This window comes from Cydia fagiglandana, chromosome 23, assembly GCF_963556715.1.
Source record: "Cydia fagiglandana chromosome 23, ilCydFagi1.1, whole genome shotgun sequence".
Lineage (NCBI taxonomy): Eukaryota > Metazoa > Arthropoda > Insecta > Lepidoptera > Tortricidae > Cydia > Cydia fagiglandana.
Window position 1 is genome coordinate 2,961,540 of NC_085954.1, and position 18,486 is coordinate 2,980,025.

The 18,486-nt window shown below is 36.1% G+C and overlaps 1 protein-coding gene across 3 annotated transcripts in view; it reads right to left on the minus strand.

Annotated features, from left to right (window-relative positions):
- LOC134675862 (irregular chiasm C-roughest protein-like) overlaps positions 1 to 12,350 on the minus strand; it is a 62,414-nt gene extending 50,064 nt beyond the window's left edge. Inside the window, exon 1 of one of the 3 annotated variants that reach the window (XM_063534179.1) lies at positions 12,226 to 12,350. The gene's annotated coding sequence lies outside the window, so the exon portion shown is untranslated. The remainder of the gene's footprint in view (positions 1 to 12,225) is intronic. The other 2 variants (XM_063534178.1, XM_063534180.1) reach the window with 2 other exon arrangements.
- Positions 12,351 to 18,486: the final 6,136 nt, after the last annotated feature.

Sequence of the window (18,486 nt, forward strand, 5' to 3'; positions counted from 1 at the left end):
TTATCCCGGCATTTTGCCACGGCTCATGGGAGCCTGGAGTCCGCTTGACAACTAATCCCATATCCCATACTTATTTAAGTACACAAACGGGTCTACCGCGATATAATTTCAGTGTTTTTACCTTAAATTCCGAGGTTTCAGCTGAATTGCACCAGCTGTGGTCATATCGCGGTAGACCCGTCTGTGTGGTTAAATATTTGTATGATTATTTGTAAAACAACATACGGGCAAGAAAATTCATTGAATAATTTAATAAAGTTAACAACAGACACTTGACTAAGAATAAAGTTGTTCATTTTATATTCAAACATGGACAGCGTGCCTGGTTTGGCACCCACGTAGCATATGAAGGCGAGCATTCGTGTCGTTCCATATATAAAGGGGCCAAGGCGATTGGCACTTCATTATTTTTCGTCATTATTATCTATTCTCCAATGGTGACGCTAGTTAAAAAGAGACTCTTTTTTTAATTTTTACGTCGACACATAGTGACGTACGCCGCCGTATTACTGCCAGATTGACATTCATTCCGTCACTTTGTTGTGAAAGATAATAATTCAGGTGACCGTATCCGTGTAAACGAAGCTTAATAATTTTAAACTCGAGCCAAAATTAATTAATATTTAATTACACAAACGGGTCTACCGCGATATCATTTCATTGTTTTTATCTTAAATTTTCCGTGACCACAGCTCGTGCAACTCTGCTGAAACGTCGGAATTTAAGGTAAAAACAATGAAATTATATCGCGGTAGACCCGTTTGTGTAATTAAATATGTGTACATAACGTGAGAGTTTCAAGTGTTAAAATTAATTAATGCCCAATATTTAACCATTAAAAGACGTAAATCGTAACTGTTCTACCTACATTAAACAGCAAAATTTACTGCTACCAATATAACCAAGTCTCAAATCAATCAAATATCAACCGTAACTCAACTAGATAAGGTTCCCGCCATGTAATTTGTTATCACGGTTTTCCTATAAGCTACGATCAAAGTGTAATTTTCAAAAGGGATTATGTTACAAGAAAATGTATGTCGCTTACGATGTTTTGATATAGTGAGTTTAGCGAACGTTACTATGAATTATGCTAAACATATTGGGAAGTTATAGTAATCCATTTAAATAGTAATTTTGGCAAAGACAATCCTTACTATAATATTATGAAGGGGAAATTAAGTCTGTCTGTCTGTCTGTTACCTATTCACGGTTAAACTGCTGAACGGATTTAGATGAAATTTGGTATGGAGGTAGTTTTAAGCCCTACAAAGGACTTTTGATGGTTTTGAACAATCATCATCATAATCATGTCACACAGATGAAGTCGCGGATAGGAGCTAGTTTTCTAGTTACCTATAAGAATTTGTTTCATGATTAAGTAATTAATCATATACATAATATACATATATATATTTTAAAAAAAACATAAGGAATTTGTCATCAACTAATGTTTTCTTTTTTATTTAGAATCGCGGGGAATAACGAATAAAGTTTAATAATTATTTTTTTAAGGTTTAAATTAAATGTTTAAATACGGTTTTAATAAAGAATTAGAAAAATATTAAATCATATCTAAATATAAAATAGAACGTAGTAACATTGTAAATTATGTAAAAGCCTGTAAAATTCATAAATCGTTTCTAATATTAAGTACCTACTCAGACAGATTAATATACATACACTAACATTCAAATATCCGGGTGGATATTATGATAGGGTTATCATAACTGCAAAAAGTACAAATTCAATAAGCAAAATGCCAAATCAATATAGACAGGGGGTTATTCACAACGCCTAATTATAAGACATTCATTATCACTTCAGCTTTGACTTGTTTTATTCAATTTTAAACCTTAATACTTCGTATTAAGGTCTTGGTCGAGACTTAACCTATATTTTAAAAGTAGAATGTCATTGACTTTCAATGCGTGTGGTCCGTTGATGGTACCAATTTCAACATAGTTAACTGACAGTTCGTGAACCTTATTACAAAAGGCATAAGGTCCACCGATGGGCAGTTAAAGAGTGTTGCTGTTTGAATATCGAATGTCGTTCGAAATCGGTCATGTGACAACAAGATCGTTAGAAATGTGTGGTTTGTGTTATGGGATTAGAAAAAAAAAATAGTGCGGCTGTTTTCAATTATAGTTTGTCAAAGGCCTGTCTCATTTCAATTATAGACAGAGAGAATCATAGTATCTTTGTCTTACACTAGTATTAGGATAAGAACCCAAAAGAAAAGGATGAGTATAGTTTTCTTGGTTCTAACTGACTGTCAAATTGGTTTTACCAACTACCTATATATTAGCTTTATCTAGGGGGATGTTTTGAAGAGACTTCCGCACAGACTCTAAGAGCAATTTATTCAAAATTGTACCTACACACCACTTTTTATTTATAATTTCTTATGTTATTTCCACCCAGAATCTGGAGGTCTCTTGATTCTAATACGACAAAAATAAATTCCCCATATTTCCATACATTTTCGATTCAATGTCATGCATTCCATTGAAAATATAAAAGGAATATATAAATAAAACACGCAAATGTTCAAAATTCTAAATACTAAAATGTATTCTTTAAGTAGGCGTCAAGTGCTCTTTCATGTACTAAATAGGTACCTAGGTATTTATAATTACATTATAAACCAATGGTGAAAGTCATCTAAATAAAAACTAACCGCATAAGTTAAAGTTATTTACTTTGGAAAACCTAGTAAAACCGCAACAAAAGGTATATACCTAGATATAAATAGACATATATCGTGGCTGGGACATGACGCATCCACATTTACACACGTGCAAATTTAGAAATGTAAAATGCAGTGGTCTAACCTCAGAACGGAGTGTATTCTGTGCATTTTAAGTTGTACCAGTTCTACCTCTCGGCTAGCGTCGGATAATGTGAAAAGAGTCTTGGAGCAAGTTCTTTTTATATTCAGACTAGCTTTTGCCCGCGACTTCGTCAGCGTGGAATTATTAATTTAGGCAGCTATTATTTTATTCAATCTGCGTTTTGTTGATTCCCCATACAAACTTTAACCCGTGATATTAAATTAAATGTTGCATTAGATAGCACAAAATGTGATAATATAACATAGGTAACTTTATTTTTGGAAATTCCCCCTAATGAGAATGGAGCGGAAATGACTCCGATCGAGTACCGCGTATATGTACGTACACGGTGGCTAAAAAATAACTACATTACCGTATTATTAATTTTTACCGTGGGAACAACCCCGAGATCGCCAACAAAAATTACTCTCGAATTAAATTTACACTAGGGGTATAAAAGCCAAATCTACATCGATTTTCAAAACTCCATTTGTAGAAACTTCGGCTTATCTCTCGCTTTTAGAATAGGCGCCCCCCGCGTTTTAGTTTTGCTCCGATCTAAATTCGTACCGAGCGTTGAACCTATGTCGGATTCCATTGTTTTTCGAAATAAGCCCCCGTCTGAAATGTCTTCTTTAAATAGGTCGATAATGGAAATTCGAATGCATTGGATGTATTGTATCCGTTGTCTTGGATAAATACGTTCAAGAGCAAAGCGGGTACTTTTTGTTTAGCAGTTTATTTTACCCGCTTTGTGCATCTCAAACGCGGGTGGAGCTTAGCCAACATACCAACCGTTAACGCTCCGTAGCAGGGCTAGGAAACCGTTCTCATTTGTCAAACCGGTTTCGTTCATGCGCCCGGGAATGAAAAGGATTTCGTTGCCTTGTGCGGTTACCGGTTAAAGAACGTTCTTTTGAGATAACGGTTTATGCTATATACGTTCTTATTTCGTTCTCAAGGAACGAAATTAACCGGTTAAATTGAAAAAATCGAAGCGAGATAGAACGAGTAAGTATTGCTATCTCTTTCACGTATGACAACGAGTTTAATCGAGAGTCTCCGAAAGCCAAGAGTAACCGGTATTATATCGTTCCCTGCGAACCATAAAGCCCCTTCCCTCTTCTTACCGGTTAGGAGAGAGAACGAAATTTGTTAGTTGGCGTTCCATCAATTAACCGGCTTTATAGTGAACGAAATAATATAACGGTTTTGGAACGATATTAATAGGTATTTCAATACCGGTTCCGAGCCCTGCTCTGTAGCGTAGGTAGTTATCTCGCTCTACCACTTTCCCATATTAGTGCGACAGTGACAGTTGCTTTAATTCGCTACGGAGCGTAAACGATTGACATGTTGGCTACCCAGATGTGCTGTCGGAAAGTTTCTGAAATTGCGAAATTTCCACATTAAAAAATCGGAAACTATTCATATATTTTTATGGGATTGTTTCCTTTTCCTTATAAAATTTTCGTGAAATTTCCGAGAACTCTTCCAACTTTTTGAAAACTTTAAATTTTTTTTTTCTATTATAATACTAAATATCTAGAATATTATATTATAAGGTTCTTAAAACTGCAATAAAAAGTATACAATCGAATCTAACACCGTAATCCAGATATACCGAATAGGGTACAACGCTAATGGGTAAGACAGGGTAGAACGGGTTACCAATAACGCCACTAGAAAATTAAAAAAAAGGAAACATTTTTTGTTACCTGTTCACAACTAAAATAACCGGTTTACATATACACTACTCTTTATTACATACCTCAATAAAAAAAAAACAATATATAAAAGATCAATCTCACATCAGTCTGTATTATCACTAAAAGAAATCTTTAAAAAAACACTAGTGTCTGTCCGTCCGTCTTTCTTACTCTTCTACAACTACAAATTTTCTCCAGGTGATTACACCTGAGCCCTTTAGGCTTTTCGCCAAAACCCTATAATTAGGCCGTCTGCCAATACGGTCACCAAATCTTAACAATAGGGTAAAACCTAAGGGAAATGTAAAAATATATTATCTATTGAGGCGTTCTAAAAACCCATTTTACGCGCCTACGCGCTACGTTGAGTCTCAATTGCTGTTTTAAATCTGTAACAGCTAGTAAGTATTTATTTACAAACGGTAACTAGGATTATATTTAATTAGGTACGAGAACTTCAAGGTTATATTTTTTAACAATAGGGTAAAACCTAAGGGAAATGTAAAAATATATTATCTATTGAGGCGGCCTAAAAACCCATTTTACGTTCTACGTTGTCTGAATTGCTGTTTTAAATCTGTATCTGTAACAGCTAGTATTTATTTACTAACGGGAACTAGGATTATAACTAATTAAATACGAGAACTTCAAGGTTATATTTCTTAACAATAGGGTAAAACCTAAGGGAAATGTAAAAATATATTTATCTATTGAGGCGTTCTAAAAACCCATTTTACGCGCCTACGCGCTACGTTGAGTCTCAATTGCTGTTTTAAATCTGTAACAGCTAGTAAGTATTTATTTACAAACGGTAACTAGGATTATATTTAATTAGGTACGAGAACTTCAAGGTTAATATTTCTTAACAATAGGGTAAAACCTAAGGGAAATGTAAAAATATATTATCTATTGAGGCGTTCTAAAAACCCATTTTACGCGCCTACGCGCTACGTTGAGTCTCAATTGCTGTTTTAAATCTGTAACAGCTAGTATTTACATAAGGTAACTAGGATTATAACTAATTAAGTATGAGAACTTCAAGGTTATATTTATGTTCAGTCAGGAGCACGAATTTTTAATAATTGGGATTACTTGGTTCTATTCCAATCAGGTTAAAGTTAGCTGAAACTCTATAGCCCCCATGTTTAATTTTTTGTATATATGAAATCGAATAAATTATGAAATATTTCGAAAAAAGACCCCACCTAGCATTCTGGGGCCCATTTCTCGAACGATATTAGTGTAATATTATTTAATAATATTACACTAACTTAGTGTGTTGTCATAGCAACCCATACGATTTGACAGTTGACAGGACAGGGTCCGAGGGGCCCATTTATTATTTGGTATTTATTATTGATAGTAGACTAATATTATTAGTCCACAAACTGTCAAGTCGTGTGGGTTACCATGGCAACACACTAATAATATTAGAATAATTGCGTTAGAAAAATAGGCTTCTTTGTAAACCTATAAAGTATTTCAACGGTAAAAGTCAAAAGCGGCCAAGTGCGAGTCGGACTCGCCCACCGAGGGTTCCGCACTTTTTAGTATTTGTTGAGCGGCAACAGAAATACATCATCTGTGAAAATTCGCAACTGTATAGCTATCACGGTTCGCGAGATACAGTCTGGTGACAGACGGACGGACGGACAGCGGAGTCTTAGTAATAGGGTCCCGTTTTACCCTTTGGGTACGGAACCCTAATAAAAAATAAGTTCAAAAACTAAAACCCGACTACTGCAAATCGCGCTCTAAAAAGTATGAAACAAGATAGAATTCTTATCTAAAAATGATCGAACAGGGAATATTATAAAAGCTACCATTTTTTCAATAAAAAAATACAACGTAATATAATTTACTATTTTTTTTATATATGTATTTACAGAGATTCAGAGGATCGCCGTGGTCGTATGCCACGATTATAAACTTTAAGGTAAACTTAAAAGTAAATTATATTACGTTGTATTTTTTTATTGAAAAAATGGTAGCTTTTATAATATTCCCTGTTCGATCATTTTTAGATAAGAATTCTATCTTGTTTCATACTTTTTAGAGCGCGATTTGCAGTAGTCGGGTTTTAGTTTTTGAACTTATTTTTTATTTAATTAATTTTGGGGTCATGATTTCGTTACTAACTATTTGAAGTCACTTGATATTACTTTTGCGAGGGCGTCCGCAGTACAGAAATGCATGCAGAGAGCCGCATATATCGGGCTACGCCCGACTCTTTTAGTGTGAGGGCGCCGAAGGCGCCCGGCTTTGGAACGCGTACAGCGAGCCTCGTACGTCGGGCTGCGCCCGACTCTTTTAGTATGAGGGCGCCTTCGGCGCCCGGCTTTGGAACGCGTACGTCGGGTTACGCCCGACTCTTTTAGTGTGAAGGCGCCCGGCTTTGGAACGCGTACAGCGAGCCTCGTACGTCGGGCTGCGCCCGACTCTTTTAGTATGAGGGCGCCTTCGGCGCCCGGCTTTGGAACGCGTACGTCGGGTTACGCCCGACTCTTTTAGTGTGAAGGCGCCCGGCTTTGGAACGCGTACAGCGAGCCTCGTACGTCGGGCTGCGCCCGACACTTTTAGTATGAGGGCGCCTTCGGCGCCCGGCTTTGGAACGCGTACGTCGGGTTACGCCCGACTCTTTTAGTGTGAAGGCGCCCGGCTTTGGAACGCGTACAGCGAGCCTCGTACGTCGGGCTGCGCCCGACTCTTTTAGTATGAGGGCGCCGAAGGCGCCCGGCTTTGGAACGCGTACGTCGGGCTACGCCCGACTCTTTTAGTATGAGGGCGCCGAAGGCGCCCGGCTTTGGAACGCGTACAGCGAGCCTCGTTCGTCGGTCTGTGCCCGACTCTTTTAGTATGAGGGCGCCGCTTTGCCGCGTACAGTGAGCCTCGTACGTACAGCGTGCCTCGTACGTCTCTTGTAGGGAATGTAGGGCTGTTTCCTACATTTTGGCTGATCTGGACTTCTATACCTATTCACTTTATAAAATATTGCAGATCATTAAAAAACACCATGTATATAGTGGCCAAACAAATTTCTTTTGCAAAAACCTTCTTGTATCGCCTTAATCGGGTAATACGCGGATAGAATTCAGAGCGCTTATAGATTCGTAGTTCGAATTACCTACCAGATAAATTAATGTTTTATCGGGTTCATGTAAGCAAAGCCGGGTGCAAAAGCTAACAATATGTATATATTTTAAATGTGCTAATTGAGTTCTTTCAAATGATATACAACACGCCATCATTACTTATTTTTATTTTTTTGGTTCGTGCCTTTATGACCTCTAGAGGGCGCCGTGTTCCTTTTTTTTGTGACGTCATATAGCCTATAACCAGCGGACGCTTAAGACGATTCGAATGACATATCGTTTGTCAAATTATAATCCGTACTTTAGGAGTTCTGAGGGAACAAATGAACATACATACATACATACCCACATACATACCGGTCAAAATCATAACCCTCCTTTTGCGTTGCCGTAGTCGGGTAAAAATGGAACACCGAAACCTGACGAAGTGAGCTTGCGAAACGGAGATAAAAATGTCATCACGTATTATAAAAGCACTCATTGCTTTCAGCGAGCTACATTTACTGTTCACATTTAAATCAACAGTTTACTGGAGTATCCATTTGGAAGCCCTAGTGGCAGACGTGGCTCACTCCGCGATTTCGTCGCTTTGCTACAGATAGCTAAAAGTACATCCGTTCCACACCAATTTTGGTGGCTAGCTATAAGCCGCGCGTGGCGCTGTCGCAACCTAGCGGCCATATCTGTCCTGATCGTAACAGACGCGTTTTGTTAGTGAGTCTTCTGTGCCTAGTATTATTATTTATCCTGTGCTAGTGGTAAGCTTTTGAAATGTTATTGTTGAATACTTTTTCATCACACTTGCTCGAAAAAGATCTTATTTCATGCATCTAAAGGACAAAGACCTATATTGTTCCCACGGGACTATGGATTTTGAAAAAGACCTATAACTCCCTAGAGAGTTCCACCTTTTCTTTTAATTCTGACACTAATTCATTCACAAAATACTGACGTTTCTAATTAATATTTTTGTTTATGTTTAAAATTATTTAATTTCCTTCAATTTAATAGCCGTTAAATTTTTTATTAAGTATTTAAATATTTCATTTTCGTTATCTAGCACTCACTTTCCTTAACTCTTGCATATTCGAGTGATAAAGAGACAAAAAACTAAATTTAGATTTTCGCGTTTCCCGGTAGACCCTTGTTAACAAACCGCCTTGATGCATCGGTGTCATATAAGTATTATTGTCTGCGAAAATTGGTCGAAAACCAGCTTAAGATACATTTCCTATGTTACTCTATGGTTTACTAGTTAGCTTAGTGCTGCACTCTGTCGGCAGAACATTGCAGTAATACCCCCTATCAACTGCCGTATTCGAACTTCAAGATATTCACAAGAGATGACACGTACTAAATCCATTCTAGATACGTTATAGTTTAGATATCAACTAGTTCTCTTTTGCAGCGCAATTCGGGCAACCAATGTCACTTTTACGTTCGATAGAGTAAGATATGTATTAGATATGAATTGGATGAGATATGAAATGTCAAATTTGACAGGTTAGATCTTAAACATATCGTTATCGTATCTTGGTGATGTCTAAAAGATATCTAATAGATGTCTATTTCAAAATCCGAATCGGGCCCTAAGTCGACTCAGAAATTATAAAGCTACTTCATTATTATAAAGCTTCCCGCTTCCTTCAAAGCTTCAGCCCTAAGCTTTTATTGCAAAAGGAAATGTTCTATTTCTGTCTGTCTGTCTTCCCAGAAACATTAACATAGGAGCCATCTTAGTGAGCGTAATTAGGTATGTCTTTTTAAGTATAAAAGTGACAAGACTGGTATCTATTTAAGTAGTATAAAATCTTTTTCGAGCGATGGTGCCATATTTTGGCCTATACTTAAGTAGATGGCGACTCTTTTTAACATTTAACATATATCAGTGAAAGAACAAGAATTAAAGTCAAATGACGTTCTAAAAGTTTTGGCAGGCGGGCGAAATATGGAAGCAAATTTATTGTGACTACAAAAATTACTTTGACGATTCGCCTCTTAAGGGGCCCACTGATAACAGTCCGCCGGACGGTATCGGCCTGTCAGTTAGAACAAAATTTTGACAGGCCGATACCGTCCGGCGGACTGTTAATCAGTGGGCCCCTTTAAGAGGCCTCTATACTAAATTCTCTTTAGTTTCGTTGAATCTACTTAAATAGGTAATGGTTCTAGTGAGTGCTTCGAAAAAAGATCGGGGGTTTGTTTTAATATTTTCAGAAATTAGCACCTTTATTACCTGAGTGAATTGCAAAAAAATTGTAAATCAAATCAAATCAAAATATTTATTTGCATAAATAAGGGTACAATGGGTGGTATACAAAGTTTTCATTCTCATTCCTTATTGTACCATAATATGACGTACAAATGTTCAATACATTACCCATAGAGCTATGTACAGTCACCTGCAATAATATGTTACTCTTCGAAGGCCGCAAAAATATGTGACACGCTCTTATGGCTCTACAAATAAGATCGTGTCAGATATTTTTGCGGCCTTCGAAGAGTAACATATTATTGCAGGTGACTGTACATAGTTAAGCACCTGTAATTAGTCTAAAGTTAAACAGTTAAGCTATTTTAGTTTGATGCATGAAAGTGTGTTAGCGTGTGCTTAGACTTATATGTGTACGAATTAAGTACAATAAATACAATACAATACAATGTACATAGTTAATTTTCGTAACACAAATGAATCAATTAAGTTAAGACTAATCACAGCTTCTTAACTGCGCTTAATTCCATTCCTTAATATCCTGAATTTTTTTTTGCAATTCACTCGTGTCTATCTTATATTGACATGGAAATGATAGTTTAGAACTCTGTGATTAAATAAACAGGTCTATTCGGATTTCGAGATAATCACAAGATCTAGAGACGATTAAGAGATCAACTAGATCTACATTAGATATCTAAGTCATAACTTGTCGAAATCGTTCAAGAGGACCTCCAGAATCGCGGAAACGTCAAATTTGACATATCTATCTTACAAATATCTTTAAATTATCCATATCGTAACTTGAAGTCTAGTAGAAATCTAATTCATTTTCTGAATCGAGCCGAAAATCTGTTAAATATTTCGCAACATTCAGTCATATGAATTCAGTTAGTCATCTCTGAAACCGGTTCTGACTTGTCGGATAAATTTAGTTGATGGAAAATGTCATATGCTAAATATGCTGGATTTGTGTATGTTTTCACTTACTGTATATTAATAGGACTGTCTTATATGTTTGCTGTGTTAAATACCTATGTGAAATAACACAAGCAATATAAAATACGAGGCGGATTTTTTTTTTAAATATTGAAAAGGAAATTTTTAACAACATTAAAACCAAGATAGAGTTAGACCAAAAAGAATATATAGTATAGAGGGGTCCTGTCATTGTAAATTTTGTATTAACAGTAAATTTACTGCCATCTATCGACACACGACTTAAGCCGACCACTGACTAACAGGCCGCCGGACGATATCGGCCTGTCAGTTAGAACAAAAATTTGACAGTTCCGAACAACTGACAGGCCGATACCGTCCGGCGGACTGTTAGTCAGTGGTCGGCTTAAAACTCAAAACGAAAACATATAAAATTATCAAAAAAATGTATGTATATGGATAAATGATTTTATTATTTTTATATCATTTTGATCCATGTTCATTCACTGATATCCATGTGTTAAAATAGTTAAATATGAAACCGTGTCATTACGCCATCTAGCCGAGCATAGGCTAAAGGTGTGTGCGGCATCTATCCGAGAATTACTTTTTCACCTCAGCAGCTCGAACAAGGGTACTTTTCTTCTTAAAAACAGTGAGCAAAATGCGATTTTGCTCACTGAGTGAGACAAAATGTCATTTAAGTGACCTTTATAGTCAAATGTCATTTCAACATGCGGGGTCTAATACAAGTTCGATATACTTGGGTTCTATTATCTCTGTCCCTCCTCTAGGATGTTCTCGCTGCTTAGGGTGAAAAATTTTGTGTACTACACGAGATCAAAGTCATTTACATCTCGTGTGCTTTTGAATCCCTTACTATGCTCAAGATTCTAAATTACTTGTACAAATAACTATTTTCTTGATTTCCGAGGCACGTTTTTTCCTTAAACTTTATTCATCTTATACAAAGTTACATATGTCTTTGGTATTAACCTATTTGTAGCAGAGTCAGTGAGGATACTACTATGAAAAGTGATCATACAATGGAGTGAATTACAAAACTTTACAGCCAGTGTGGGACTACCATAATAATTAAAACCTATAAAGGATTTCAAAAAAATTTCTAAACTACCTACTTAATTTATCTAAATAAAAAAATTTAAAAGTATAAGACTGCATAGACTGACATTTTACGTAACAGATATGGAAATTTAACTGCCTTTTTAAGTAGTATAAAATGGAAATTTAAAATTGGAATCACCTATTTTCTTAACATTTCCTGAAACTCCACTGAAGCTAGAAATTCCATTGTCTAAAACTGAAAAATTCCCACGCCACAGAAATTCAAGAACAATACCGGCGACGTAATTTCCGAAACTGTCAAAAAAAAGAACAAAAAGAAAAAGTACCTTCAACTTTTTAAAAACCCATACCTCATTCCAGACATGTGCGATCGAACACAAAGAACTTTGCACCAATTTCAAGCACTCTCCATTTCGCGAAGTTCGAAATTTGAAAATTCGAATTCGTAATTTTAAAATTCGAATTCGAGATTCGAATCGTCGACTGTTCGGGAGCGACGATACGTGACTAAGCCGCATGTATAGTTTAGAATACTGTTGTATTTTTAGAATACGCCCCCTTGTCTGAGGGCGCATCCACGTGGTCATATCCGCTCGAAAAAATGGTCAAGTGCGATCGGCTCCTAATGTAAATTTTACAGGAAAGGATTAAGAGGAGGCGTGAAGCTAGAAAATTAGGAAAGAAAAGATATGAAGAAAGATGTGGCCGTCGGGCGGGTTACATTTTATCTCAATTACTCTGAAAATGTAAGTGTTAACATTTTGGCTGTCAGATCCCGTGGCTATACAATTTGCTATTTTATACTAAAGTTATACTGCTATATTATGCAGGGTAACGATATAACACTGAAAAAGAAAGAAAATTGGACATGTTTTTGCGATTTCTTTATATCAAACCAACTTTTACAAACGGTTTTGGTTTGCCTTTGCAATAGTCTAGTTTCCGTGTGAATTTTTTCCATGATATTTGCTTTTGTTTTAATCGTATAAAAACTACAATTTAACGTTAACCTCCTCTTAACAGTCTATCAGTTTCCTAGTCAGTTACTACGTTTTGAGACTAAAAATGTTATAGTTCCGAATGTCATTTACGACTTCAAAGAAGTTCGATTTCCCCTCTCAGTAATGCCGTTGGGTGAAGGATTTGTATGGCGCTGAAGGGACAGTTAAACGGAAGTAGGTCTGAAAGTGTGTGTGTGTGTGTGTGTTTAAATGTCCGCAGGGGGGCGATATTTTAAGAGCGGCGCCGGAGTTTAGACGAGGCGGAAAGATATATACATACATATAATTAATTGTTTAGAAAACGACGATATTGACGGTTATCGTCAGGATGATTTTTGAAACCATGGTATCGTTAAAATACAATTTTTTTCCCGATTTTCATAGTCTCCAGTAATTTTAATTAAAGTGGAGGCAATAGTATTATTATTACCTATTGATCTTTAAGCAAGATGCCATAAAGATCGATCATTTCATATTATTCCATTAATACTTATATCTATTATTTTTTTATGAACCCTACACCACACATGTTTTATCATTACCATATGTTACGCTCAATTTCAGAGCGACTCACTCATATCTTACCATGATATACTAAAAGGACGAATATCTAGTCTCAATTAATATATAAACATTCTGCTACTTATGTCCAGGAAATAAGGTTGATAATCGTACAAAAAAATCATGAATTGCGAGATAAGTCATTTTCAAAATGGCGGGCGTCAGTGCTTATAAACAAAATGGCGTAACTAACATTGTTTTAAATAACACTATGATGTTTTGATATTAGGATAGTTATTATTAGTTATTAATGGATACTTATTATTTTATTGAATGTCTCCATGGGAATTTGCTATGTCAAAACAATGAATCACTTAGCCCAAGATGGCGGACTGCCTTTCTGATGTGCACAGTCATGTTAAAATGAATTTTACCTACTCTTTTTTTAATACAAAATAGTGTTATAGTTCGTTTTCTTTAGCATTAGAAAGAACTTTAGAGAAGGTAAGCGATCTTGACATGTCTTTTAATTTAAAACGCTTTTTAAAAATCAGTAACCATTACTTATGAAAGCAGAAGAATATAAATAACCGTATTATATTTATAACACATAACAATGTAACATATTTTCCGTAACTTATTATTAAAATGTGTTTTTCAATTAAAAGACACATCAAGATTGTTTACCTTATTTCTAATGCTAAAAAAACGAACTATAATATAATGTTATATGTATAAGTGACAATGGTTGCCCGAATTGCGCTGCAAAAGAGAACTAGTTGATATCTAAACTATAACGCATCTAGAATGTATCTAGTACGTGTTGTCTCTTGTGAATATCTTGAAGTTCGAATACGGCAGTATATTATTAAATGAATTGAATGACTCCACAACTCTATAATTTTGGTTTCATACACGGCGCGATTCGGGAAATGAATTAGACATTCACTAGATATGAAATAGTAACGATATGTGACGTTCCACGGCAAAAGGTACCATAAGGCCGCAGTAATATTGATGGAGCGGCGTTAATAATAGCGTAAGCGCCAAGCGCCATAAGGTACCCTTTGCCGTGGAACGTCACATATCGTTACTATTTCATATCTAGTGAATGTCTAATTCATTTCCCGAATCGCTCCGATAACCACGAACTTAGTTAATTAGGAAAATATCTAGACATCACAAACTTCATAACCATATTTTTTACAACAAATTGATTAAAGGATGATTAACGCTAGACCGGGCCGGGGCCGAGCCGGAGCGTGCGGCGCTTCGTTTTCTATGGAAAACACCACGTGATTACCGATCAGCCGTCATAGAAAATAACATGTAGGACGCCTCGGCCCGGACACGGCCCGGTCTAGCGTGAGTCATCCTTAAAACATTAAACAATTTTCGTAAATTGTTTTCCAATTTTTATCTCTGTATCGCATTCAAATTATTTATGAAAACTACCAAAAGCTCAAAAACTGCATTTTTAATACAGTTGCTCAAAAAGTGCTACTTTATTAGCGTGCGGAAAGTTGGTTATCTCGAACTAGTGCTTTTTACTTTTCCAATTTTTTTAAATTTATACTTGTTCCAATTCACGACTACTTATTGATGAGTGTTAATATTAGTTTCCTTTAAACGTCGTAATCAGCATAAAAACCTACCGTATATGTAAGAATACGAAAAATATTACATATTTCATATTTAATTACTTACCTCTTCATCATTATAACACGTTTATTTTTTAATATTCAATATTGAAAATTCCGTTCTTAATAAGTTGACTGAATGGAACGGAATAGCTGCCAAACGCCCATAGATATAATATACTCGTCTTTAAGTATATTATATACTTAAAGACGACGTCTAACCGAGCTGTCACTGTTACCACTTTTGTTTAGTGTACGATTAACAATGTTTTTCTTATTTTTTCGCAACTGTATTAAAAAACGTCGTTCGATACATCGAAATGTACTATTATTTCTACACCAACTATGTTTCAGCATAAAAATAACGGAAACGCACAAGTCCAGCAATAACTTTTTAACCGTCCGTAAAAGGATCCTTTTTAAAAACACGTTGAAAATTTACCCCCCATTTATGTTACGCAAAAACGACGTAAACGCCATAAGATTCACATTAACATAAGCTCTTTTGAGCAAACAGTTTAGGTATCAAAAGGAATCCAACTTGATACTTTTGCTAAATAACGAAGTTAGTAGGCTCATGCTATTGTGGACTTTGGGGTTAAGGATTAAGGTCGACTTTCCATTGTGATGTAAGGTTTCAGGCCAGACTGAAAAAAAAGAGCGGATGCAGTGCGGATGAATTTAGCGAGGGCAAAGATTAAAATACAGAAGGTTCATTTTCTTAAATAAAGAGGAGTTACAGTTGTTCCGAAAATAAGAAACAAAAATAAGTAAAAAATTATAAACTTTGGAAGTAAATTCAAATATTTTTCGGGAATTGTGGGCGTATCATACTATCTGCAGCACACCAGAACCTCCAATCGTGGATGACAAGGGCCTTCAATGAAATACGTTGTTCAACTCACAATCTTTACTGCACAAGACTCATTACAAATCACAGCACGCGATACGTTCCTTATCTTAAGCAAACCAGTGGATTAGACCCAGCAACCTCCACAGACGTCATCTTCTCTCGTTCTATCTCATCGTGCTACTTCTGAAGATTGATTGACAGCATAACATCAATTGTTCTCGACTTCAATTGTTTTAACAGCGCACTGTATGACGTCTTGGCGGAACTGCGTTGAACGCCACTCAGGTGTACGTAACACCCTAGTTTGCTCTATTTGTCAAGGTTTGCATAATAAAACGCCTCTTGAAGGCGACAGATGGCACATTTCAGCCATTCTCCAACATATTTATAACTAGGGAGTATGACTGCTGCTGTACAGTAAAATCTCACTCATTTATTATGTTCAGCACTATTATAGTTCTGGTAAAAATTTTGAGTAAAAATATTGCTTTTGGTTCATTTTAATAAAATTAATAGTAATTGTTATGAATAACACAGCCTATAATTTAAAATTACAGTACTTTAAAACATTTGAGTTAGGTTTCAGCACTGTAGTTAATATGATAATTAGAAATTGAGAAACCTGAACCTTATTAGAATGCATGAAGGTTGATAATAGGGTAATAGTTGATATTAGGCTGTAGGGTAAGCATACGAAGAATTTTAGTTGAACTATTAAATCGTACCTACTGAACTTATATGACTTCATAATGAACTTAATATCATCATCATCATCATCATCTCAGCCATAAGACGTCCACCGCTGAACATCCTCCCCCTTGGACCTCCATATGTGCCGGTTGGAAGCGACCCGCATCCAGCGTCTTCCGGCGACCATAACCATCTGTCCATTTTGCGGGTGGACGTCCTACGCTGCGCTTGCTAGTTGCTAGTAGTAATATGAGATGAATTAATTCAATGCATTCTCATTATTATGTCTTGAGCACTTCAGTTTAACCGAATGAACATTCTGACGTTACATACTCTGTGGCAAAGAAGGGTAAAGCGTGCAAAAAGTCCTAGACACTAGACACCCTTTTCCAAGGTACATTTACCGACTGTATCAAGAATGAAAATAGGCAGAGAATATTTTCAGAATGCTCTGAGTTTTTGGGCACGTCTTCACGTTCACTTTTTTTTATAAGTTTGATTTTGGTAAAAGAGTTAATAGTTATTTGTTTTACAAGGGGGCAAAGTTGTTGTTTAATCGCTCTTGCTTATATTGATACCCGAGCAAGCGAAAGATTCCAAAATGGAAAAATGGAAAATGGTTCGAAAAATTGAATCTTGAGCGTAGCGAGGGTTTCAAAGCACGAGGGTTAAACAAAATTTGCCCCCGAGTGAAACACAACATTTTTCACCACACCAACTCAAAGCAAATATTAAATGTAAAATATCAAACAAAATGAAACCAAATCAAATCCAAATGAATGTTATTAAATATTTATCATCCAAAATCACCATTTAAAAGTCAATTCTACCAGCAAACATAAGAAAACAACTCAAAATTTGCATTTGATTACTTTACCTGACATGTGAATAAAATGCAACTTTGCTATCAGTTCTTGAAGTGCAAAGTAAGCCTTTCCGAGCTGGTGTGGTGAAATAAAATATTTAAGTAGTTTTGTTTTTATTGAGGTGTGCAATAAAGATTATCTGTACTGTATTCTCTTTACGAGTAACAAGTTTTATTTTAAAATCTGTGATAGATTCGATAGTTATGAAAATAAGTTTATTTTCAAAAATTGGGCTCTCACTTTATACAAGCCATTACAAAAATATTAAAGAAGAAAATTTCCATCTCCCCATGATTTTTAGGGTTCCGTACCCAAAGGGTAAAAACGGGACCCTATTACTAAGACTCCACTAGTCCGTTTTCCGTCTGCGTGTCTGTCTGTCACCAGACTGTATCTCATGAACCGTGATAGCTGGACCGTTAAAATTTTCACAAATAATGTATTTCTGTTGCCGCTATAACAACAAATACTAAATACAAAATAAAATAAATATTTAAGTGGGGCTCTCATACAACAAGCGTGATTTTTTTGCCGTTTTTTGCGTAATGGTACGGAACCCTTAGTGCGCGAGTCCGACTCGCACTTGTCCGGTTTTTCCATATTAATAAACCGTTCAAATATGCATAAAGCAATAAATAAAAGATGTCAACAATCCCACTGGGAGCCAATCACCATACATCATGATGCTATCAACAGCTTATTAATATCTTAATTAAAAATGGCGGAGGAAAATTCAGGTCTGCAGGTTGTGTCAACTTTTGTTTATTTGTGACGTCCCACGGGAAAAGGTACCTTATGGCGGTTGGCGCTTACGCTATTATTAACGCCGCTCCAATATTATTGCGGCGCTATGCGACGTAAGCGCCAGCCGCCATAAGGTACCTTTTGCCGTGGAACGTCACATTTGTTTATTTAACCTTTATTGCATATAACCTCCTAAGGCCCAAGGTCCTACCTATAGTACTTCTTCAGTTTGATGAAATTTAAACCGTATTCAATTGGAGCAGGGTTGCATTTCTTTTGTATCGGCAAATATTCAATCAAATAAAAATCAACGCTG